At 37.2% G+C, this 27321-nt stretch overlaps 1 long non-coding RNA gene across 1 annotated transcript; it reads left to right on the top strand.

Annotated features, from left to right (window-relative positions):
• Positions 1-13849: 13849 nt before the first annotated feature.
• On the top strand, positions 13850-18389 carry LOC135577286 (uncharacterized). Its single transcript, XR_010468963.1, has 2 exons — positions 13850-13907; positions 18007-18389. It is a non-coding gene; the product is annotated as an uncharacterized LOC135577286 (long non-coding RNA).
• Positions 18390-27321: the final 8932 nt, after the last annotated feature.

Raw genomic sequence — 27321 nt, 5'->3', positions numbered from 1 at the left:
GAAACACAAATGTGGCATGGTATTTAGTTTATATAGCAACCAACACTGGCACATTAGAGAAATGAATTAATAATTAATAGCTTATAAATGTGTTAACAGCTCTTTACAATGACAGAATGGTATGAATAGTAATTTTTTTACTAAAAGATCACTAACAGCTTCTAAATATGTTGATTATTACAACGAAAAAAAAAATGTTTTAAAAAAAAGTCAATAATTAGATCCCCCTTAGGTTATAACTGTTACATAAACAGCTAGTAAATGACTAAAACCAGTATTCTGAAGTAAACTTCTACTCACTGGCTACTGCTGTTGTTACCAAAGCAAGATCTAAGGCAAAGAGGTAAAGATTTGAATTGACATATGCAGCTTGGTTAGATGGTAAAGTAAAAACAAACAAACAAACATAAAAAAAAAGAGCATAAGATAATTCATGTTTGAATATGTATGTTTATTTGCTTCTCTTATTTGGTGTTTTGTTTTACTGTGTTGTTGTTGAGGTTTTTTTGTTGTTATGTTTTGGTTTTCCCCAGGAAGAATGAAAAATGTTAATTCTTGAACAAAGCAAAACACCACCTGTTCATAAAATCATACATAGAAAATAATATTTAGGCATGAAAGAAGCTTCAGGCATAACTCAGCCTAAGCAATTTGTTCCTATGTAGGGAGTAAAAGACCCAAAGTGCAAAACATGGTAGGGGACTAAGCAAATTTTTTGCTCTTATCCACATAGCTGGAAGTAATTTGCTTTCCCTATTATGATGATATGAGACTGACAAGGGCAGATAGAATGAAAATAGTATGTTACTTCTGTGGAGACTGCACTGACTTTGACAGCATACTTCTTGTACTATATGGAAAATTATATTAATGCATCATAACTCATCTTGATCATCAAAATTGGAAAACTTTCATTAACAGAAAAATAAGCAGACCCTTATAAAACTCCACTCTCACTGTTTGCTAATTATTTGTGTTTAATGTGCATTATATTCCCCATGTACACATGCATAAAAATAAGAATATCAAATGTATTGGAATTCTAATTACTGGCAGCATTGTGGTTCAATTTGAAACACATATCACTATACCAAAAACTATTTGAATAGAACTGGTTATAGAAAAGCATGGAAGGATGTGAACGTGTGGGTAGGGGAGGACAACAGCTTCGGCACAGCTTCTGTGCTTCTGAATGAAGAGGCACACATCCATGAATCATAAAGCAATATGCTGAAAAAATTATCTCAATTTATTCTCCAGTTCATATACCCACTTATTGACTTTACACCACCTTTCTCATTCTCTGTTCTTTACACAGAAACTTTATCACATCACCTAAAAAGTTGACTGTTGATTTAAAAGATTGCTGCCATGAGCTCTAGCCCTAATTTATATGAACTCCTATGTTCAAATTCAGGCAAATGCTTCATTATTTGGCCACACTAGGACAACACATGGACCAGTCACAAGTAAAAACCTGGTCCTCGGCTGCAGCAATAATTTCAGTCAAAAAAAGTAAAAATAGGCTCAGAATTACATACAGAACAAGTACCTGCTCACTTTTTAAAAAGCAAAATACTTTAAGAAATGCAGAGGTGGATTTTACTAAGCAAACAGTTAAATGTTCACTCAGATGAAGACCAGTATGAACAAGTTGAAATTACTCACCTTCAACATACTGTATATATTTATTTAAATACCTCATGAAAATTAAGCGTCTCCTCTTTTTGCAAACTGCCTTTTTATGCTAGCTCAAAGCCTCTTCTGCAGCACTCTTACTTTTCTCCTCATAGGCAATGACATTTCTGTCATAGTTTAACCTCATGCTCCTATACACACATATAGACTTGCACACATCCAATACTATAATTAGTGTCACTTTCAGCCCAAATAGCCTTCTTCTGGTCATTTTATTTTAAATAGAAAAACACTAATATATAAGTAATTGCCTAGTTAGCAAAGTTGCGTGGACTAGATCAAAGACGGGAAGTAGATCAAGTTATGCAGGGGCTCTACATACAATCAGATCTACTAATTCATAGGTAACATACTAAAAATTGCACACTGAACTTTGTACATTGAACTTTGAATAAGTATTAGCAAGACTACACAGAGTTAAGTGGTCGTGGGAAAACTGTGTGGCACAAAACACCACAACAAGCAATAAAACTCTGCAGATTAAAACCAGTTAAATAAGCACAAAGGAGTCAGACAAAGGTTATGTGAGATTACCTGATTACTACAGCCAAAACAACCCATAAAACATAAAACATTTTATCTCAAGATGACAATGACTGTACTAGAATGCACTGTATTTACTAATATAGTATTACTAGTATAATAATTCTTCTAACACCCTGCTGATTCTTCAAGCTAAGTCCAGTTGCAATGCCACTAGACAGTTGTACAAATTTTCAAAAGTCATGCATGCATTAACTTGCACTTCTTTGAAATAAAATGTGTAAAATCTTCATTCTGAGCGACAGCTGCAACTGAGTCTAGTAGATATTGAAAGAAGACCATATCTTTTCCAAATAACAACAGACGACCACATAAGAACAAGGCGCCTGGCTGTTAAGAAGAGTTTAAATGAGAGGTTAATCTTTGAAATGTCCTGGAAAATGCATTATCTTAAATCAGACACTTATTATAATCACAGATTATGCTAATTCCTACCAAACTAACACAGTGGCAACTTTTGGCTTCAAACAACTTCAATGAACACCTCAAACCTAGCAGGAGACCTGTAAAGAGCATCCCAACATTATTTTGAAAACCTAAGTGGGTTCTGTAAGTAATAAAACATCTCTAGAAAGGGACTTAAATGCCAAAGTGCTTTCTTTATCCAGCGTGTGTTTGTCCAGAGGGCAATGGTTACCACGACCACAAAAAGCAACCTAAGGTGCACCAGCAAGCTGAGCACTGTGAACAGAGAGGACAAACAGAGTGGGACAAGGCAGTATGCATGTTATTTCGTGCAGAAGGGTATGCAGGAAGTGTGGGGAAGCTCTGCCATCTCAACAGATTAACTTAATTGGTGTTTATCACCCTCACAGAAGGAGCCTTACTATGGTACCCATCCAGTGCAAAGGTGTGTCCTCTGCACTCACCAGGAAAGACACAGCAACCCAGATGGAGCTGCCATGGGGACATGCAACAGTCCAGACCTCAGGCTGCAGGGAGTGCCAGAGCCTCTCACTGATATGGGATGGCAGTAGAGAAAACAGTTGCGTGAGGTGTGACCAGGTGGATGATCTGCTCAGCCTGGTGGTAGAATTGAGAGAGAAAGTAGAAAGATTAGGAAGAATGATGGAATCTGAGAAAAGCATAGACTGGTGGATCATGCTCTGGCCTCCCTCAGGAAGGAACATCCACAAGTAAAAAAACCAGATCAAAGGAGTCCTGTATCCTTCCCCTGCCAAACTGAAGACAGCAGCTGAGGAAAAAGGAGTGAATAGAAGCAAGTCCACACTCAGGGTAGCATGTGAAACCCCTACCTTGCCTACCTCATCCTCCCTGGTGCCTCCGTACAACAAATATGTGGAAGGCCAGACAATGAATAAGGAAAATGAAGGTACATCTACACCACAGGTGTTGACAGGATCAGAAAGGCCTTACCTTCTACAAGGAAGAAAAGAAGGGTTGTAGTTGCAGGTGACTCTCTTTTCTGAGAGGAACAGAAGGTTCAATATGCAAGAAAGACTCCCCTCTGGGGAGGTCTGCTGCCTTCCTGGGAACCAGGTTAAAGACATCACCAGGAAACTCCCTAGCCTGGTACAGCTCTCTGGCTATTACCTGTTACAGCTTTTCCATGTGGATGGTGGTGAGGCTGTGACCCATAGTCCAAGGGTGATCAAAAGAGACTTCAAGGGACTTGAGAGGTAAGGGAGTTGGGAGCTCAGGTTGTTTTTCCCCTCTCTCCTTTCAGCTGTAGGCAGTGGCATTAGAAGAAACAGACAAGTGCAGTCTATTAATACATGGCTCCTTGGCTGGTGTCACTGTCACAATATTTGAGTTTTGTGATAATAGGATGGCCTACATGGCACCAGGTTTGCTGGCATCAGATAGCGTTCACCTTTCTCAAAGTGGGAAGAGAGTCTTTTCTCATGAGCTAGAAGGGCTCGTTGACAGAGTTTTGAACTAGACATGACGGAAGAGGGGGACAATACCAGGCTCACCCGTGACAAGCTGTGGGTTGAGACAGCAAGGACAGAGGGGCAAAGTGCTAGCAAGGACACTCAGCTGGTGGCCATGGCATGTGTTGGCCTCACTGGAGCACATTTGAAGTGTTATGGAGATGAGCCAGGGGCTCCTGAGGTAACAGAGGCCAATAGGAAAATACCAGTGAAATGCTTCAAAGGAATTAAGGGGTGTTCTGAGAAGGTGATGCAGCCACAGCCCAGCTGAAGTGTCTCAACACTGGTGCTTGCAGCATGGGCAACAAACAGGAGGAGTTGGAAGCCACCATGCTGCTAGAGGCTGTGACAATAGAGGCTAGTGGACAATACTGAAACTTGTTGGGACGGATCCCATGACTGGAGTGCAGGAATCGATAGCTACAGGCTGTCCGGAAGGGACAGGCAATGAAGGAAGGGTGAAGGGGTTGCCCTCTACATCAAGAGATGGATAGAGTGTGATAAACCTTCTCTGAAAAATAGCCATGAGCAGGCTGAAAGCTTATGGATAAGAATCAGAGATCAAGGCAACAAAGGAAACATTGGAAACATTGTGGATGGTGACCTGAAAGTCACCAATACAATTGAATTAACTGGTAACATCAGAATTGGAGGCAGCCTGGGCTGCAATGATCACATACTGGCGGATTTCGCAGTCCTGAGGGATGCAGGTCAGGCTATGGGCAAAGTTGGGACCCTGAATTTTAAGAAAGCCAACTTCCAGCTCTTCAAGGAGTTAGTCAACAGGATCCCCATGGAAATTGACCTCAAGGACAAGGGAGCAGAACAGAGCTGGCAGATCTTTAAGGACATTTTCCATCAAGCACAAGAGCTTGCAAGCCCCAGGTGTAAGAAATCAGGTAACGAGGGCAAGAGGCCAGCATGGCTGAGTCAAGACCTGCTGGTCAAACTAAAGGGCAAGAAGGAAATGCACAGGCAGTGGCAGCAGGGACAGGTATCCTGGGACAAGTATCCCTGCCCAGTTGTGCAGAGATAGTGTCAGGAAGGCCAATGCGCAACTAGAGCTAAAATTGGCAAGGGACACAAAGAATAACAAGAAGGGCTTCAGTTATGTCCACCAGAAAAGGGAGGTCAAAATAAGCATAATACTCCTGATAAGCAAGACTGGTAAAGTGGTAATGGACAAGGAGAAGGCTGAAGTAGCCAACATCTTTTTAGCCTCAGTCTTCACTGGCAAGCTCTCTTCCTACACCTCCTGAGTGGATGAACTGCAAGACAAGGACTAAGGGAGCAAAGACCCTCATTCTCTGAGTGAAGATCAGGTTCATGGCCACTTAAGGAACCTGAACATACATAGGTCTGTGGGATCTAATGAGATGCATCCCAGAGTCCTGAGGGAATTGGCTGAAGTAGTTGCCAAGCCATTCTCCATGATACTTGAGAAGTCACAGCAGTTAGGTGAAGTCTCTGGTGACTGGAAAAAGGGAAACGTTGTGCCCAGTTTTAAAAAGGGTAGAAAGGAGAACCTTGGAAGCTACCAATCTGTCAGCCTCACTTCTGTGTTTGGAAAGATCATGGAACAGATCCTCCTAAAAGCTTTGCTAAAGCACATGGAGGACAGGGACATGATTCAAAACAGCCAGCATGGCTTCACCAAGGACAACTGCTCCCTGGCCAACCTAGTGGCATTCTACCATAGAGTATCTACACCAGTGGACAAAGGAATGGCTACAGATGTCATCTATCTGGACTTCTGTAAAGCCTTTGACACAGTCCCCACAACATACTTCTCTCTAAATTGGAAAGGTATGGATTTGATGGGTGTTACTGTTCAGTGGATGAGGAACTGGCTGGATGGTTCCACCCAGAGAGTGCTGGCCAATGACACAACAACTGGATGGACACTGGTGACAAGTGGTGTCCCTCCAGGGTCTGTACTGGGACCAATACTCTTTAACATCTTCATAGATTACATAGACATTGAGGTTGAATGCACCCTCAGCAAGTTTGTAGATGACACCAAGCTGAGTGGTGCAGTTGACATTCCTGAGGGACCTGGATAAGCTCAAGAAGTGGCCTATAGGAACCTCATCACATTCAACAAGGTCAAATGCAAGGTCTTGCACCCAAGTCAGGGCAGCCCCCAGTATCAATACAAGCTGGCGAATGAAGAAATTAGGAGCAGTCCTGCTGAGAAGGATGTGGGGGTACTGGGGCATGAAAAGCAAAAGCCAGACATGAGCCAGCAATGTGTACTTGCAGCCCAGAAGGCCAGGCATATCTTGGGCTGCATCAAAAGCAGTGGGGCCTGTAGGTCAAGGAAGATGATTCTGTGCCTCTACTCTGCTCTGGTGAGACCCCACCTGCAGTTCTGCATCCGGCTCTGGAGCCCTCAGTGCAGGAAAGACATGGCCCTGTTGGACAGGATCCAGAGGAGGGTGACAAACATGATTAGAGGGATGAAACACCTATAATGACAGGCTGAGAGAGCTGAGGTTGTTCAGCCTGGAGAAGAGTCTGGGGAAAATTTGTTGCAGCCTTTCAGTACTTAAAAGGGGCCTATAAAAAAGATGGGGACTGATGTTTTAGCCAGACCTGTTGTAATAGGACAAGGGGTAATGATTTTAAACTAAAGAGGGGAGATTCAGGCTAGAAATTAGGAAGAAATTTTTTACAATGAGGGTAGTAAAATACTGGACCAGATTGCTCAGTGAGGTGGTAGATGCATCTTCCCTAAACACGTTCAAGTCCAGGCTGAATGGGTCTCTGAGCAACCTGATGTAGTTGAAGATGTCTCTTTTCATTGCAGGAGGCTTGGACTAGATGACGTTTGAAGGTCCCTTCCAACCCAAACTATTCTATGATTCTACGTAGGTTTCAGGAAAGTCAAACTAGTGACTTACGTTGCTTTTGCTCTAAGACGGCAAGAATGACAGCTTAAAGTGGATTTCTTACTAATGTTGTAAATATGCTGTAAATGAAAATAAGAGTCTTCTTAATATTTTTTTATCAAAGCTATATAATTATTTTACATATAGGATATTTTAAGAAAAATTCCACATATAAATCAGTCCTATTTAATAAATCGTGTTATTAGGAGCAGAATGGATTATTGTAGGGACACAGATCTTAACTCTTTTTAGAATCTGTATAAATTGCCTAGTGATAATGTTCCAATTATTTAGTCATTCACCACTAATACAAAGTAATATTTGCTAAACTGCTCAAATGATTTCAAAAATCAAGGAGATATGGAGTCAATCTACATGTCATCTTCAGAAACTCTAAAATGTATATGCCACAACATTTCCTGTGCCAAAATCAATACCGTCATGTTTCTGATTTCTCCACACAGATGTCCCACATCTCTTTACATGAACACTATTGTGGAGTTTTTCAGAATCTGCATAAAAATTTTATCATTCTCCTGTACCTGCCTCATTTTGAAGAATATAAGGATCAAAGAGAAAGATATAGAAGAAAGGAAAAGCCTGCATACAGGGAAAAAATATTTCTGGGTGGATACCATTAGAATTTTTACACTATGCATGTTAGATGGTATTCAGGCAAATTACAAGTGCACCACAAAAAGATATGTTTTGAGTGTGTTTAGTAAGTGAAAAATATTTCTGTTCAGGAATAACACAGGATTTTATCTAACTGGTATCTGACTAAGCAAGTTTAAAAGTTAAATATAAGCTCCCTACAGCACATTTGGAGATCAAGCGTTTTGCAAAATGTATCTCCAAAGCCACACCCTTTAAATAATTGGAAAATGTTTAAATACATTAGAAATCTTGCATACCTTTGGCTTTAATGATTGCAGATATTGAAAAACTATTGTTGCTGAATGCTTTCAAGATACCAGTGAAGAAATAGGCTTTTATAACGTTATGAAGGAAAGTACAGGACTGATGAGCATCTTCTTCACAAGGGGAGAATTCAGCAAAATTAATTGTATGTGTATTTTTTCATAAAGTGACAAAGAAAACAAATACAAAAATATCTGCATTTTTGTTCTCAGTGTTGGTTGGCAGCACTGCAATGGTTCCACTGTACCTTGCAGCACAGAGGATGGTTCTGCTTGAGCCAAAACATGCTAGATAAAATGCAGAAGGCTACAGGACAGAAACAGCAAGTTCTGTAGAACAGGCAGACTAATAAGCAGTTTGTCGAATTCATTTTTCACCTTAAATTTATGAAGTCACACCACTGAGGTGAACCAAATCTTGTCTGCTGCAACATAAAAACAAAACAAACAGAAAACAAACAAAAAACCCACTACTTTTTTAGGCATTACAATTTAAAAAGAAAATAGGAAAAATCTTTGATATTGCTAGGCCAGGTAGATCCTAAATTAGACAGTATACATCAGCCAAATCCAGCATATTTAAAATGGAGAAGATTTCTCAGAGCTGAAACAAGAAGTAACAAATTTCCCCTAATAAGAATTTCTTCAAATCAGAAATAACACTCAACAAGACTTGTCTTAAGACACAAACAGAAGAAAAATAAGAGACAGAAAACATCTAAACCAAAACTAAATGTCAATACAAGAGTGCAAAGAAAAGTATATCAAATATAATTTACTCTAAAAGTTTGCACTTACAAAGCATACTTCTCAAAAATAATTTATAATTCTGAAGTTGTTTTGTTCAGTCTTTCAAAAATACCTCTAAAATCAACACTTTTCCTACCTCCATGTTCAGAGTGAAAGGCACTTTTCAGAACACTGTAGGGTTTAACACGTTGACATCTTCCCAAGCTATGAAAACATTATTAGAACACTCTCCATCACTAATTTTTAAAGCCCTGAACTTGACTTTTACTAGCTGTGCACCAATTAATACTCCATACACAAGAAAAAATCCTCTTTGGAAAGTGAGTTAAAAGTGAACTGAGAAAGCTGTATTCAACCTTTCAGTATCATCCTCTGCAGAAGTCCATGAAAATCAATTTTGGAATCAATACAAACCCATGGCAGGGGCAATAGTGTTTTGGAGATTTGGAAATCTTTCGTTGAGTCAGTATTATTAAAATAGTGGGGCAGAAAAGTTGCAATTCAGTTTAACATGACAGATTACGTTCCTAGCAGTGGTAACAGCTGAGTTTAAGCCTAATTCATGTTCTACTATAAGTCTATCTGACTATATATAAAATATAACTATGGGAAACTCAGAGAGTTCAGGTTTCTGATTGAGGTGTATTAATCAAGTTCAAACATGTACTGCTAGCAACTGATCAAACATTTGAATTCCAGATTCCTGGATCTCAAGATTTATAGTCTTGAAAGAACAGCACTCTGAATTTAGGTAAACTTCAATATCTATAAGATTGAGATAAACTTAGATCTTATTTCTCTAATCTTCTAATATTGTTTCACTCTAGATGAAGGTGACCTGTGTCCCTTTGCTTAGCTCTAGATAGTGATTTATCTGCTGAACTGCAAGTAATGGAGGTTTTTAACATATAGCAACTGGACACAGGCTATTTCTGTGAGAGGTCTGTCTAAGAAGAAATTAAAGGAAATAGGACATGATGAAAATTTTTTTGAGATACGTAACAGCAGCAGAAGCAATAAGAGAAGGTGACATGCATCAATGGATGAACAAAAGACACAGAAATATTTGACACCTGAAAAACATTCCGTGATTCAGTATGGAAGGAATGGCTGAAGGGAGTAATTGCAACAGGTGCGCCAAAACTGACTTGCATGGAAACTCTGTAATAATTCAAACTACCTGCTTCTCTTTTGAAAACCTTTGAGATAGTGAGTATTGTAACAATGGGATTGTTTTAGCATACCAATAGATCTCAAAACACCTTTAAAAGGAAACTTCAATAATCCAAGGAACCCTTTCTTTTTTTTTAATTTATTTTAAGGCAATGAGCACACAACTTGTAACAATCCCATTCCACTGCAAACTTCTAAAGTAACTTAAAGTGTCATTCTATACTGGCAATCACACTAAGCAGACCAAATACCAGTTTACCTCTTACAGAGTAGAATGTGTTTTATCATGTATCCCAATATTATGGATCAAGCTATGGGATCAAGCTGGAACACAAGAGGTTCCGCTTAAATTTGAGAAAAAACTTCTTCTCAGTGAGGGTAACAGAGCACTGGAACAGGCTGCCCAGGGAGGTTGTGGAGTCTCCTTCTCTGGAGACATTCAAAACCCACCTGGGCATGTTCCTGTGCGACCTCACCTAGGCGTTCCTGCTCCAGCAGGGGGATTGGACTAGATGATCTTTTGAGGTCCCTTCCAATCCCAAACATACTGTGATACTGTGATATTAAAGATTAGTGCATTATTTGTCCACAGATTAATACTCATCCATGACAAGACCGCCTATCTTATACTTAGCCTATGATCAGTATAGTTTACAAGATCTATCTGTACAAAGCCTAAGAATATCATGGCTGCAAAATAACCAAAGGTTCTCAGGGAAAGAGAGCACTTTACCAAATTAATTCCAGAAACTTAAAATATTTAATTTAAAATTGGCATACATTTTCTTCAAACTAATATTAATTTCATTCAATTATATCCTTTCCTGACAAGCCCGCATTGTTCAAATTTATAAATAGAGCATAAAAGTGTGCAGTAAATTATTTTTTATGTGGCTATTATTTGATGGTCTTCATACTAACATCCACCTTACTAATGAATGGAGAATAGTCTCAGTAATTTGTATCTCCCACTGATATTGATAGTACCATTAGGAATTACTAGAGTTTCATAGTCTCTCAGCAAAGAAAAAAATTAATATTCAGCAATGGTTTAACAATTAATGGGATGAGTAAGGGTAAGGCATGTCATACTGCAATGCACATAAACTCCATGCCCCTCGTTAACACAGTCCAAGGGATAATACAATTACTTAGAAAATCATCTTTCCTCTGAATTGAGGTAGCCTTTGACTTAAAAAATGAACAAAAACCTATACATGAATATGCACAAAGTGTCCAGTCCTAAGAGACAAAACACATCTATAGATAAATTGAAACAGAAAAACCTACAATATTACTGCATAATTGACTGTTCTAGCAGCTAGTACACCCACAGCATTGAAGATGTTACATATAAATGCACCACAAACAGATTGAAGTTAAGGCTGCAGTATAGCTTGCTCTTTCACATATTCTGTGTCCTGGAAAGGAAAAGGGGTGGCAGGAGGTAAGAGAGTAACAGGGAGCATCTGCCATGGTTTATTGCCGCCTTGCCCTAAAACCTTGACACTGTTTTTTCAGAATTTCATTTGGTAACTTATTTTTCATTAACACATTTTCTCTAGGAATTATTAAAAAAGCTTTTTAATGGGTTTTATCTTGCGTAGTTGTATACGTACAGATGAAGGGTAGAGATGGAATGAATGCATAAAAGCTGATGACAAGTATAACTAATAGCTTCACTGGTGCCATAAGTAACAGGACAGAATGTGAAATACAGTATTTGAGTGAGAAAAGTTATTAAACTTTTTAAAGAAAATACAAGCAAACAAACATTTCAAGGGAACACTGGACTCAGAAGACAGAATTGCTGCTGGGTAGGACATGAGTGTTGTTTTTTTAATGATGAATTACTGTGCACCTCTACACGCTGACAGAACTTAAGAAATCCAGTGTAATTGACAAAAAGCTGTCATTTCAAACCCAAAAGCATGCTAAATGCCATTGTTTCACACTAGAGGTCACCCCCAGTAAGAAAATATAATTGTAGCATCTTTTATTTTCCACCTGTAGCTGATACAATATTGAAAGGCTGCTCCTTATAGTAAAGAGGTAGGGGTTTTGTTGTTTGTTTGTTTGTTGTTTTGTTTTGGTTTGTTTTTTGTTTGTTTTTTGTGAGGCTAGTATGCTAAACATTTCAGTCAAGCAGAAGGAAACTTCATTAAGCAGGGTTTACTTTCCACTATCATACAGAATCAGTTAATTACTTACCATATTGACAGAGATTTTGTTAAGGAAGCCATACGTTTGGCTTTAGGGATTGTCTGTAAATAAACAATATAATATAGTAACATTTCAGCTGGGACAATGTTATACCTATAATGAATTTTTTTATTTTTCCTTTGTTGATAAAGGTCAGCATTGACGGATAGGCACAGCAGCATATATGTACACAAGATATTTGACATTTATTTGCATTTGATCAAAAGAAGTAGAATATGTATAATACTTAAAGTGAGTACACTCGAAATACTGTTATTTATCATTTATTTGAATTTCAACAAAATGCAAGTCTATGTCAACGAAAGTTATTATTTAGGAGGATTTTCAAAAGTAAGAACTGTATATTAGGTTGATGATAAGATCAACATACAGACACAGTGATTATTTGCATGTGCATTGCACATGTGTCCATACAAGCAGAAGTTTGTACTGAGTGCAACTGAGAAACATTTCTAGCTCTTCCATTGATAAAACCAGAAATCATTATCTTTTAGTTACCAGAGCTTAAAATATTTACCCCTTATCAGTGTTTGCTTCATTCCTCCAATTTTTTCAGCAAGGCAATCTTATTCACAGGAAAGATACAGCTAATGTTTATGCCAAAAATCTGACTGCAGTAAACAAAAAGGAACTGACAGGATTGGGCCACTTCACTGGATTTTGGTTACTATGCTCTGTATAGTTTAAAATGGTATATGTGCCAAAGCACCTCAAATGGGTAGTGAACCATAATAGCTACCATTTCCCTGAATACTCCAGCAAATTACCCATCTGGCTTGCCTGGATCATCCTGCTTTATTTGGAGAGGATGCTTATTGTCCAGAATGGATGATGTATGACAGCTTTGAAATGCTGCGTGATAAAACATTACATCACATAGCCATGTAGTTATTTTCTATGGAGAGACACCTACAGTAAGCCTTGAGGAACAGGAAGGACAAAACAAACAACTCATCAGAAACCAATGTGCAGCAGTGTAATGTGCGGTCACTCTAGTAGTGTACATGTAGTCATGTATAATCTTGCATTTCTTAGCCCAAGTGTTCCTGTAATGCCTGTAAACTCTTGGATATCTTTAAGATACAGAAATTTCTATTTTTTTTTTTTAATGTGGAATAAAAGAAAATATTTTATTTTGTGTTTTAAAAGATGCAAGACTATGGCAAAGTGGTGTCAGTTCTCTTTAATAGATTTTTCATTTCATTCCAGATGAAATTATTATATAAATGTAACATGATAAAGAACTGATACTTCTGTTTTATTTTGTGGGATTTTGGGAGAAAAAGTATTTGGAAATTATTTTTTTTAGGCAAAAATCAGAAAAAAATCAAAACTAAGTTATGAAGATTATAAACCTGAAGGAGTTTATTAAAATAAAAGCACATAAAGTTCCAGATTATAGAGAAGAAAAAATCAAGTAGGTTAAACAAATAATGTGCTAGAAAATGTATCCATTAATTATATACCTCCATGTATTTCAAAAACCTAGCTTAAATGCCTATTATCTCAACTACAGAAGTCCTCTGTTCTATGTACATGATTGTAACTCAGGCTTTTTACTCAGTTGAGAGTTTATCAAGAGGTCCTTTTGCTTGCTTTTCTTTTAAGAGAGTTGATGGGCTTTTCAAAACTTGTTTAAGACTGACAGGGAGTCTAGTTTTAACTGCTTTTTTGACTAAATGATTAATTTTCATCTACACATAATATACTTATATCCTATTATTTAATTACAGTCAAAACAGTAATCTATTTCTTACAGGTGCCTGTGAGATCAGAGAGGAGGGTGAAGATGGCTATTCATAATTAGTCTGCAGGTAGTAGAATTACATTTTATTTTTATTAAAAAGGACTTGAAAAGGCTTGCAAGAGTTGGGTGGAGGGAAGGGAGCAAACAAAAAACAAACAACAAAACAAAACACACACACACACACCAAACAAACTCATCCCTTAAGAAAAGTTTTTCCAAAACTTAGATAATTCCATGCTTATGTTTATCCTAATGTGAGTTTGACTTCATTCAATAGTATTTCCAGGATCCATTAACATGCTATTAAATCTTTGAATCACAGGACCATGTTTATAAATAGCTAACAAGAGTTATTATTGCTATATAGATTGAAAAGTCAGAAAAATCTGACATAATAAGTTAGCAGTTCAGACATGCTATGATACACAGGCATAAACTCAGCCGTAAATAGTAAATATATGCAGATGTACCAGGAAAGTTGGTACTAACTCAACAACTCATTTAGATGTGATTTGGAATGAATCTGATTCTGTTCCCTCCAAAACTGCAATAAACATCAATTTTTGATTCCTAAAAACCTCTTACAATCCAACAGATGTTAAATTCACCACAGATATTTTTACTGCTAAAAATATATGTCTATGCAACTTTGTATTTATAAACATACAATACAAATATTTGAGCCAGAAGTGACTTTAAGGTACTATCCACCTACATAATGTAATTAGCAGAACATGTTACACAGGTAGTATGGAATGTATAGCAAGCTGCTATGCAGGAGGACCTGTCTCTCCTATGTTCTTCTGCAAGAGACTCAATCAGCTCCTAGGGTTTCAGCAAGAAGAATTACTTAAAAATAATCAACTTGTACTTTTACAGTGTATCTCATTTTAAGGTCTAAACAGGAGTGAAGAAACCAGCAAAATAAAATTACACTCTTAGAAGCCTTTTTTATTATTTATCTTCTACATGTTTTCCTGGTTCTGGCAAGAGGAAATTACAACACACAGCCTGAGAACTTCTATAACCATATTATTTCACCTCTAATCCAAACGTTTTGATGGTTCTAGTTGCCTGGAATGATACTCAAAGCTTACAAAACCAAAAAGATTGCCTCTTTGCCTGCCTTTCTCTGCAGGAGTATAGGCATCTGCATCGTCCATTTCTTTTTGTTTCATTTTAATGATCCCACTGCCAATTCAAGCTCTAGAAGCTATGGTGTTGTAGGAAGCTATAGTCTTGCTAACAAACCCTGTTACTCTCAGTAGCCTGATAGGACTGCTCTGCCAGTGCAGATGTCTTATGTCTGGTACCAAGCTTCCTCTCTGAGACCAAGTCACAAGTTTCTGCAAAGAGCTGAACTGCACGGTAGCCCATGGAATTCTGAGCATGGAGACACCTGTGTACCATGTAGCCCCAGGAAACAGTCTGACTTCTGTCTATGCACAACACATTTTTAGTGACTGACTTGAAGAACTGTATTTATACATATAAAAATGTATATGTGTGTGTTTGTGTGTATATATATATATACATATATATCTGCATATAATATAACTCCAAGCATGCTACACATCAGCCCTGAGTTGACAAGGACCTTCTCACGTGTGCTGTTCCCTGTCTGGAAGAGGCTACAGATGGAACAGAAGATGAGAGTAACAGGAAATGACTTCTCTGGCAGAAATCTTGTTTCAGCAAGAGAAGGGCACAGAGTGAATCCGTTCTTCCAGGTGGTCTGTAGAGAGGAAATTTATGAGGAAGAGAAAAAGAAAAATAAAGTGGCAGAGAAGCTCATGGAGAAGGGAAAAAATAAGCAGCTTTCACCTTCTTTCTGACATCAAGCAGCAACTGAAGGCTGCTGTGATGACAAGGAAGAGGAAAGCAGCAAGCAGAGAAGAGTGAGATGTCTCTGGTACAGATGAGAGAATTTAGGACTTGAAAGGATAACAGTCAAAATCCTGATAAATGTTCTGGAGTGCAACTGTGATACAGAATGGCAGCTGTTACTGTTTTACTCTATAGAATCAGCTTAATGTACAAGCTGTTAAAAACAAAGTGATTCCAGGAGTGGAGTTTGGGGACAGATAGTCTAAATCTGAGGTAGAAAAAGAAGTTAAGGTAAGACAGGAGGGAGTTGGGCTTGGTTGGATTAAAGGGGGAAAAAAAAAAAAGTTATAGACAAGAATTGCAGAGAAAGCTAAATTACCCAGTTCTAATGTTTGCACCATAACTTCACTTTACTCCAAGGCAGAACCAGGCCCTTGTGAAACAGAGAGGATCTCAATTTTTCAGTTTTATCTGGGAGGCTGCAAACAATAGCATTCAGTTCTGTCCTTCAGAAGAAACATTTGTCAAGTTAATCTACAAGACTAGGCAGAAGAAAGCACTCTTGATCTGGAATAGGGAGTCCTGAAGCTGCAAGTCATCCATACTTCTCCTTTGCCATAGAATCTTACAGCTTTAAAAATGTCTTAAACAGTTTTTCTAATATTTTGCTGCCCTAACTAACCAAGAGTTTTATTTCTATATAAAATTAGGAAGCAACATACATAAAGAGGACAATTTGCTGACTGACAAGTTTTTTATCATATACGTTGGCCACTGCCAAAAACTGATACCAGTCATTGAAGATCCAGTCCAGTACTAAAAATATGATCAGTGAAATCTAAGTTGTCCTACAAGACCTTCTATTAACACACTGCAACTGCAAAAGCCTAGGTCCTATGAACAAAAACAGATTAGCTAAGCATGAGAAAGCAAACACTCAAATTTGGTCAATTATTTATTTGTAAGTGAAAACAATACTAGTAAAGTGAAAAATACAGAAAAATAATCCTTATTAAATTATATCTGTATCTACATCTACATCTACACCTATACCTACATCTACATCTACATCTACATCTACATCTACATCTCTACTTTAAAGGGGCTGAAAAGGACAACTAAAGGGCTACATCCCAGATCTTGTGACATGCCAATGCATGGGTTTCTGTACTTCTGTACTTTCTGTACTTCTCGAGCCTAATTTTCATCATACATTTGTTTTTTGAACCATGGTATAGATTATAACACTGCAGTAGCATTTGATTCAGGATGGTGTAAAAACCCCCTACTCTCTATACAACTGATTTTGTTTAGAAACATGAAAATGTCTATTTTTCTTTGCAGTAGGAATGTGTGAAACTGAATCAAACACCAGGAACAAACCAACAGAACCCATAACCAATCAGAACCTATAACCAACTGATCTGTCAGCTTTCTCTCTGTGTCATTAAACTTGTTGGTTGACAGGTATTTTTAAAAATAATGTTAACATATCACACTGTGCTTTTATATAGCTATAGTCTATAGCTATATAAACAGTACAGGGAGTTTCCTATTGCTTCAGTCCAAGTTGATGGCTCAAAACACAGCCATTCGTGAAAAGTGTTCTGCACATTCAAAAGCAAAAAAATTGTGTGCCATATCTCAGTTCTCTGGAAGACTAACCACCTACACCCTTACAGCAGATGCCATCACAGTTGTGTAGAAGAAAGAAAGCACAACAACAGTAATTAAGCAGACAGCTATTTGCTCTACGAAAGGTGCTCGACTAATTATTGCTGCACTCCTGGGCAGCAATGGTCTGATTTACAGCCAGAACTCACATACTTTTGTGTCACAGAACTGGTTTGAGTAATAAGGAACAGGAATTTCATGCTGGTTTTGCCACATGGGATATGTATTTTTGACTATTCCTTAAGCTGCATTTAAAAGTGTACCTCAGACACAATGCTTAACCTCAATACAAATGCCCTGACCTTGGCCATATAGATTAGATCACCTTTTTTCCTTGGCCCTATAATTAATTTTCTTTGAAAATTACTTGAAAATGTATTTAGTTCAGACATGCAATTAAATAATCATTGCTTTCTGTTATTCCTTATACTCGTGCATGTGCCTACAACAATTTTTCATCAGAATTTCCTTTGTCTAACGGCCTGCTCTGACTAAGAAACCTAAACATTGCATACACATGCCAATAGAAAAAAAAAAAAAGACAAAAACAAACGTTTAGCAGAAATTCAGAAACAAGGATACATTCAGGGACTGATTATATGCAGTTTAAGCTCTGGTGTCCCTTTTACCTTTTGTTCATTTCTTTGTTTTTGTTCTCTCCACAGTTCCAGCTATTTTTATTGCTATACTCGCTGCCAAAAAGGTCTCTCCATTTAGAAACCAACATGCCTCTATATGACCCTGTTCCAGAGTCCTTCTTTTGACAAGGAAGAAGAGTAAGGTGTTGGCTTGGTGTCAACAGCAGGTTTTAAAGTCATCAGCAACAGGAAGCACCAAAGAGATTTGAGCCCTCTTTAACATTTACGTTTGCTGTTCCAGTTCAGCAACCTGAAGTACAAACCAGATTCAGACTCGAGTCTCGCCCTTAATTAGAAGTAAATGTTACTGCAAAGCCAGGTAGCAGGATGTTTTAGGATATCAACTGAATGACTAGGAGAACATAAACTCTGATTTTAGGTAGAAAAATAAAGTTCTGGACTTCTGTTTAGTTGCTGCACTTGTTTGAACAAATTCCTTCCCCTAAATGTAAGATAAAGAGAAACAAGAAGTAAGAATTCCCCAAAAGCATGAGTATAGTATAGTATTTTTTTTTTAACTCACAACAATCAATATCCACATGTAAGTTTACAGATCTAGTTAATGGCAGGAATATATTTGATCCTTAAATTACTATTTTAAAATTATTTAAATTATTTTCCTACTGATGTATGTGCATAAATTTACAAATATCTTCTGATTTCTCTCCAATTACTCTTCCGTAGAAAGACAATTATGATTATTTTTGGTTTAATGTGTAAAAACATCTTCTTGAGAATAACTGAAAGGCAATAAATGTAAGCTCTTCATGCACTAAAAAGCTGCTTTTGAAAACAAGATAAGCTCATTTCAGCGTCTTTCAAATTTTATCTAAAACACTCGGAAAATTCAATGTGCACCCAATTGTACCATATGTCTTCAAGGCAGCACTCAGTATTGCCACCTTGCCATAGTCTGGATTTAGGATAGGAAGGAGATACACCTTTGCATTCTCTCTGCAAAGCTCAGCAGGTTTAACGGTCTGTCTAGAGAGATAGGAGCAGAGGCTAAAAGACTTTATACACTTTTGAGATTTATCCCAATTCTTTTCAACTCCTTGGTAATAGGTAAAGGGTGGAGTGCTCCAGGGAAAACCAGCCAGCCAATTATGTCCATATAAGAACAAACCTAGTCCATGTAAAAGCCACCTACTTATATCATTTCCCAGATTATCAAAAATCATAAATTAGGAGGCTAGAAATCTCAAAGCTGACTTAAATATCATGAACTTTAAAGGAGGGGAGAGGAAAAAGGAGGAAAATAACATAAATTTTTATTTACCATCTTTGTTTTGAGTCTTTAGGACAGACCAAGGTCAAATTTCAAATTTTTCTCTGTACCTAGGAGTAAAGAAACATTTTTCTTGTTTCCTCATACTCTCCATGGAAGGTATACTTTCTAATTTATACCTGTTATCGGAAACCAGAGCCTGAGGTAAACAATGCACTAGCAACATTTTGTGACAAAACAGCAAGGACTGGCAATGGTCCAAAATCATCACTAGAAAAAAGAAAGCGCTCCCTACCCTCATGAATAGAAGGCTTACAGTTTTATTCAAAACAAACTAGACATGCAACTTTTATTTCTTCAGGTGTGCAGCAGAGCCAGTTCTGCTGCTCAGCTTCCTAAATTTGCAGGGAGACACTATTACTTGTGTGGCCATCCAGCCATGGTTCACCAAGTCTAAATTTCAAAGTCCAAAGTTCATGAATCTTTAGATGAGATATCCTTAAGATAGCAGGCCCACAGTGGAGAACACAACTATCTTTAGCTCAAACTCTTCACCTGTTTTCAAAAAATTAAAAATCCTCAGTTGGCAAGTTATACCAGAAGCATATGATAACTTAAATTCTTCATCAGTTAAAAGAAGAACTTTAGAACACTGTAAAATCAAAGTTCTCTCACCTTTCCCTGTAGTACTGGTAGACTTGTGGCACAAACTAGATAAAGACATTTTATTACAGGTAAGAGTTAAATAGAAATACTCCAAGTCTGGCTAATATTCTCATTTTCTTCAGTTTGACCCAAGTCCAGCACATATATATATATTTTTTTTTACTTCAATAAGAAGCCAATCCATCTTCAATTTTTGTACTGAAGCCATCTCAGCTGATTGGCTTAGCAGCATACCAATGACTTCATTATTTTCTCCCCAATGAAAATAAGTTCAAGTAGCCAAGTCTCCTTCCTTTCATGAAAACTCAACATCTCTAATGGCTTTTCCAAGTAAAGCCTAAATCTTCCTTTGGTCATTTAGACTGCACAGGGGTAATGAGTTCTTGTCTGCCATGACAGTTTTTGTTTATTTTGGCTCTTTTCCCTTATGCTTCCCTATATCTGAAGAAAGATTTGTAAAATTCAGATTCCCAGGTGTTCCAACTGCTCATCATACTGTATTGAATAGTGAACATTTTGTAATAACAAAACAGACAGATTATAGAAGAGGTGACACAGCTGGCAATAATTTTGATATGATTCTGGGCAGCAGGATGGGCAATATTTTAAGAGTATTCTGTATTTCTTCTCCCATGATCTACCATTTAAAATTGAATTGCCCTTAGATGGGATTTTCATGGGAATTAAATGTCCAACTCCAGTTGAATATCAATAGAATTTTGAGCCTCTGATTTCCACATTCTGCTTTGAAGATCCTTGCCATAATCTATTTGAAGAGTATATCTGTCCACCTATTACATACTTCCAGTTAACTACATGCTAATCATATATTTGTTGTGCACATTCAATCTCACATTTTTAAATGAGGACAAAATGTAAATAATTATAAAGGCTGTAGAAGTAGGGAAGAAAAATATTTGACGAAATTTATCCCAAGCACAACACAGTTTTGCATTCAGAATACAAGCAAATGTACATTTATATCTGTGAAATAATAATTTGACATTAATAAAAGAACCAAAAGTGGTGACACAAAAAATTCTGTTCTCGTTTATATAATGTCTCCTCCCTGGCGTATTTCTGAAACATATATTTCAACCACTAGAGAACTACAGCAAGCTGGAAAACTGCAAATTCCCTTTGTTGCAGTTTGATTAAAATACAGTACCACCTCTGATTGCAGGGCACACCATCCTTCCAACATAATCTCAGAGAAATGTCTCTTGAATCTCTATTTCTTTTAACTTATTATTTATGTGTTATGCAGATCTGCCCAATAATAGCAGAAATCACCTCTATGTAAAGAATGAGGAGTGAGCTATAGTTCAATTTAAGAAGTATCTTTGGAGCGTATAACTTCAGTCACAAACACATGTAAGCCGAAATGTATTATGTGGGAAAGTTATGTTTCTGACTTGCCTTTTGTGTTGAAATCCAGAGATAGGTGTCATAAAAATAATTTTACCAGCATTGAATTAAGAATACATTTTGTCATTTCTGATTGCTCAGGAAGTATGAGACTGACTATAGTGACAGAAAAAAAGTATAAGGGTCTTTTTAATAATAATTATTTAATAATAATAACAACAATAATAATTACTACTAGTACTTATGATTCAGTCTCCCTTCTTTAATAACAACATTTCAGTCTCCCAAGTGGAAACCAAGTGCATGAAACACCAGATCCCTCTGTGTTTGGTCTTGTTCCTCATCTGCCTGTGGAAACCTGCATGTTCTCTAGCGAGTCATTTGCTAAAGTGTTCAGCACATGATGGGACATGTTTTAGAGGTAGGTTTGCTCAAGGACTGCATTTCACTTCCCAACACAATTAATTGCATTATGAGTCAGATTTCTAATGAAGATAAGTTGTTATGTCTCAATGCAACTGTTCTGGGAGAGAGAGACAGCCACAGAGACAGAGAATTTGGACAGCCTTGCATTGTTTATCAGGCACACGAGGTCAGGAGGTAAATGGTCAGAAACCACAGTGATTTTGTTGTCTCAGGTGAACTTTAGAAATCCCTGAAGACTGAATATTGAGGAGCTTAATAAGAGCTAGGTAGGAATGGAAGCAGAGAGACTAGATAAAAAGAAAATATCAGAGTACATTAACCGGAGTAAGTACATAAAATGCCAGCAGTTGCTTGCCTGCAATTTCAACTAATATATGCCACATTTAAAACTACTGCAAAGCATTCCTACAGTCTATAATACAGACAAGGGAGTATTATACTCTAGCAGTATGAATTTTATTCTAATTTTGTTTAAATTATCTAAATTTAACAGAAAATTTTCCAAGGACCAAAATGAGATTGCCAGTACCTCCAGCATTTGATTAAACCTGATTTGCAACAAGAATAGACTCCCCCACATGTAAGAGTACTTCCTTTGCTCTTTTGTCAAATTAGAGCCAAGATCCACAAACGGTCACAGAATTAAAACAAAAACTATGTAAATGAACAATTTAAGAATTGTTCTAATTCCAGAATTATGACAGCAAAGAGAAAATTAAGTAAGTATTGATGTCCTGAGAGACTACTACAGTAAGTTTGGGAAACACTGAAGAAGTGCAATGAATAATTATTAAAACAGAGAACAACCATTATGTTCTTATAATAATACTAGTTTTTCACTCTTCAATTACCAGACACCCTTAAATCCTGACAAACATCGATATAGTAAGATACCAGTACGCAGATAACAAGTTTCTAAATGTCTCTTGCATCAATGGAACTTGATTTCAACAGACTGATCTGCTCAGATTTGACCATTTATTCACACTGTTGCAATATTGTAGACAGATGTAAAAATATCTATATCCTTGCAACCTTGAGAATTAGATGCTGAAGCAAGGCCTTTCCTAGTAAAGCCAGGTAAGTACTTTTTTAACCAAAATTCAGTATTGGCAAAAATTTTGTATCTTAGGTCCATAAATTCAGTTAACATGACGCTCAGTGAATGAAAAAGTAAAAATAAATACACACATGATTATAGCATCTTTTTCAGTTTCCATTTCATCCTGTTTAAGGTTTCTCCATTACTTACTCACACTCTCCATCATCTTTATTAATTAGCATTCTACAACTGGCTCCATTCATTTCATGGAAAATATTTTCAACACTAAACTACCACATTTTCAGGACACATCAAGTCTCAATTAGTTCCTTTGTCTTTCTTAACTGTTCTCTCAGTAACCAGACAAAAATTCAAATGTGATCAAGACTGATCAAAACAGTTTTGTATACAAGTTACACTAACATATCTGTCTAGTACACATACAGTACATCTCATTTCCAAGTTCCCTCTTACTTTTCTGAGGTATACACCACCAGCAATTCTCTTGGTATCAGTTGATGCCAGCTTTCTTTGCTTTTCTGTGTCTAGTTAGTGCAGTTTTCCAAAATTCATTTTTCCCTTTAGTACCACATTGGGGCCAAGTAAACAACTCACAGGAGCCCTTAGAGATGAACCCTAAAGATGTGTTCCTCAGAAAGGATTTATGAACAGTTTAAACTCACCCTGTTCTTACAACATAAGGAGGAATGTTGCCAAGTTACTAACACTCTAGGGTCACAGATGCAGTCATAACAAGAATACATAAATTCCTTACAAAGCTGGCCTCTCTAAGAGAGCAAAGATGTAGCTTTTTAGCCTAACGTATTCAGGTTACTATCATTTTTACTTTTTTTTTTTTGGTAGAATACTTAATGAATGGATTCTAAATAACAGCACATTTCTTTGAAAACTAATGCCATGTAAACAAGGGAAAAGCAAAAATGCACAAGTAGCACTTCAGCTCATTTTCCAAGGCTTGGTTGGGGGAAGAGATGAAAGTGACCAAAACATGTGTGCCTATAAAGATGCTGAAAGAGAGGCAGGAAAGAAGCACATAGTCATCAGAAAGGGTAAGGCACCTGTTAGGAAAGGACTAAGGTCAGATAAAGGTTATTTTCCACAGTGTCTCATTACGCTTTTATTTTAAGGCTTCACAGACATTTTAGCACAGAAGCTTCTTACAATGACACTGCATTTAAAAAATTCTAAAAGCGAATGTATTCTCCTTTTCCTGAGGGAGAGAAACCTAGATATATAGCAACGTGGGCCACTTCACACTTCACCAAACCATTCGCATAGCTCTGATTCGTGACTTCATAAATATGTACTTAATGTCTACCTATCCTATGACTTTACAAAACAACTATCCTGGTTGTGTATGAGCAAAGTTTTGCATTTCAAATGAAATTGTTGTCCCATGAGAGCCAGATTAAACACCCTGTTAAGCACTGATTTAAATGTAAAATTAGATTGGATTACCATCATGGCATTCAACTTGATCTGAACTCAGAATGTTTCTGGGCTCATTTATCCTTGCAGAAAATCACAGTGTTTAGCACTGAGATTAACACTCTGACATGGCAAACAAGCATGCCATGTAATGTCTGAGGAAATAAACTTTAAAGTGAAAGAAACCAAAAGGCATAATTACCCAAGGCAAACTGTTTTGTTCATTCAGTGATTATAGTGCCTTTTAAAAGCTTACAGTCTACCATGGTATAGGACAATTTAAACCTCAGTTGCTTTCTGCTGTGAAACTGAGGCAATTCACATTTTTCTCCTTTTCACAGGCTTTTCTTTTCATGAGATGTTAGTTTAAATACGATCTATATCCACTGAGCTAGTCAACACACAGGAGAGAAAACTCACATCATTATGCATTTACCTTTGCATTAGGTTGCAATGCACAAATAAGTAAATATTTTAACGATTTCAAATAGGTATAATTTCTTCCAGGTTCAAGTATCAGTTTGCTTGTTTTGCTGCTGCTAATCACCTCTTAAATAAACAATTGCTTTATCTAGGTACTGTGCCTCATTTCACTTTCAAATTATGTGTGTGTTTCACTCCTAACAGCTTATTATGGTCTATAATTAACAATTTTACTGAAAGCAGAGCTGTGCATTGAAAAGAGCCACAGTCTACCTGCGAAACACTGAAAACATTAGGCCTCTGTTTTAATAACAAAAACTGCAACTTCAATTTGCACATGTATTCTCCTACTACTGTCTTTTTCACTCAAATTCAATACCTTCATGGATATTCAATATACTGAACGCAACATTTCTGAAGCAAAAATGTTAACACTTGAAAAGTAGATTTACAGAGTAACACTGAAGACTCCTACAAGCATGCAGTTATGCAGGCACATCTTAGCAAAATTTACAAAACATCAAAAGTGAAAAATGACTAAATGACCATGGTCTGAAGATTGACATGGATATAACAGCATTTAAAACTGAACAAAAACGCGCCACAAATTCTTAGAAGGCTTCAGCAGACTGAAAGCTCTTCCTATTGCCCTAGAGCTGGGTAAGGTAACCCTGGGCAACAAATGTATAGAATACAGAAATTCTGTGATAAATTCTTAATATTCTTCATATTTTTCTGAATAAGAACAGAATTTCTGGGTTTGATCTGTATTCAGTCTTACACAGTTTTGAAGTCTGAAAGTGGGCGGGCAGGGAAAGGGGTGAGGTGGGGAGAAATTTGTTTCTAACTGTGCTATTAAGTCCTTGATTATTTGCATGCCCTGAGTGTGAATTAAACCCTTCACAGCAATGCTATGTGAAAGATTATGGTTGACATGCACTGAGCCAGATGATTTTAGCTCCTAGTAGAATAAAAACAGAGCAGCAGGAGTGGAGATACAGCAGCAGAGCTGAAATTATAAGATACCTTCCAAGTTATGCAATTAATTATTCCTCTCATAGTCTGTGTTACAAGGAAGTGGTTATGAAAAGTCATATCTCAGCTTGGACAAATAAGAAGGATACAGTTCATATCCTAAACGACCTGGGGCATCCCAGGATAATGAATTCATTCGCTAAATATTGGAGCTTAACTTTTTAATGCACACCTGATTAAAGAAAGAGACAACAAAAAAAATGCATTCAACAATTAAAAAAAAGGTGTCTGGAAGTACTTGCAAAACAATTCATAAATCACTGAAGGAGAACTGCAAGATCTTCTGTACAAATCTCGTCCATCTTTTTTTTTTTTTTTTTTCTTTATGTGCACACAGACCAAGTATATATTATATATTCTCCAGGGCAAAAATATTGTTACTTAAATTACATTCATATGATTCCTTGATTAAAAAAGAAAAAAAAAAAAAATCAATTTGCCAGATCATTTTTTCTTAAACAGGTTCATCATATTCTGTAGCAATGAACCAATCAATAGAGAATGCTTTTCAGACGCTTTGCAGTCATCTCAATTTAGTAATTGCTAGAATTTCATATCGACAGGTGATAGGGTGCTTTGAAGGATGAATTGATCTGTTAGCCTGTAGTGCTACAAGGCAACACCGCAACAATAACGATATATCCCCAGAGGACGAGGGTTTGGAAATCAAACAGGAGGCAAGCTGTTACATTATGCATTTGACCCTGGAGGTAATTCAACAGTGCATGTTTTCTGGTTGCATTCAAAGCCACAAAGAAGAAAGAGGAAAGGACCTACTACTACATAATTTTGAAATTATTTTTTTATTGAAGAAAAGGATGATGCATGGCACCATCTAACTACATATGTTGGATGCTTGGATCCAAACAAAAAAAAAAGCAGAAACAAATTCAGAAGATTGCTAAATGATGTTCTATATCAGTAGGATTCTTTGTTTTGGTCACAGGTTCCTGACTGAAGCAGAAATGGTGTAAGAAATGCATAAAGTGTCCAGAGTAAGTAAAAGGATTTCTGTCTGACAGTATAAAGAGGAAAAATTATATGCCTTGTAATGATTCTTGAACAGCTGCACTACATATTTCTACAACCTACCAGCTCAGCAATACATCATAACAGACAAAAAACAGCTACTGAAACCAAGGCTAGATTCATTATGAAGAGGATTCTCAGCTGTGTGCTCAGGTCACATTGTTAGATAACTTTTGCAGAAACACGTTAAAATGCAGAATCCACCTACAGTGCCAAAAGAAAAAATTAAGACTTGCATTCACGTCTGCTAATGGTCAAAGATTTGAACTTTATCTGGGCTAAGTTAAACCACTTAGTTGGCTACAAGAGTGGAAAAGCATCTGCTCTGCATTTCTGAAAGTCTCGAACTTGGGAAGAAGCAATTAGATAAAGCTATATAGCAACAGTATCAGTCTGGGGAAGCTAACAAAAATATTGACACCCAAATGTGCAGGACCAAGAGCTGCTTGCCAGCACTCAAGTACATACTCCAGTAAGTCAGCTAGACTTTTCACACCTTGGGGACAGCCTCAAGGACAATGAATGCTGCACAGCACAAAACACTAGTGTTGTCACACACATGGACTCCAGATGCTGCCAGTAAGCACCACCTGCCTCACTTAGATGCAACTACATAGTTAGAATGCCTTCTTTTCCTTTTCAGTTCACTGGCTCAAACCCTGCTCAGCTCAGTGTA

The sequence above is a fragment of the Columba livia genome, chromosome Z, assembly GCF_036013475.1.
Source record: "Columba livia isolate bColLiv1 breed racing homer chromosome Z, bColLiv1.pat.W.v2, whole genome shotgun sequence".
NCBI lineage: Eukaryota > Metazoa > Chordata > Aves > Columbiformes > Columbidae > Columba > Columba livia.
This window is presented reverse-complemented; position numbering and strand designations above follow the sequence as displayed.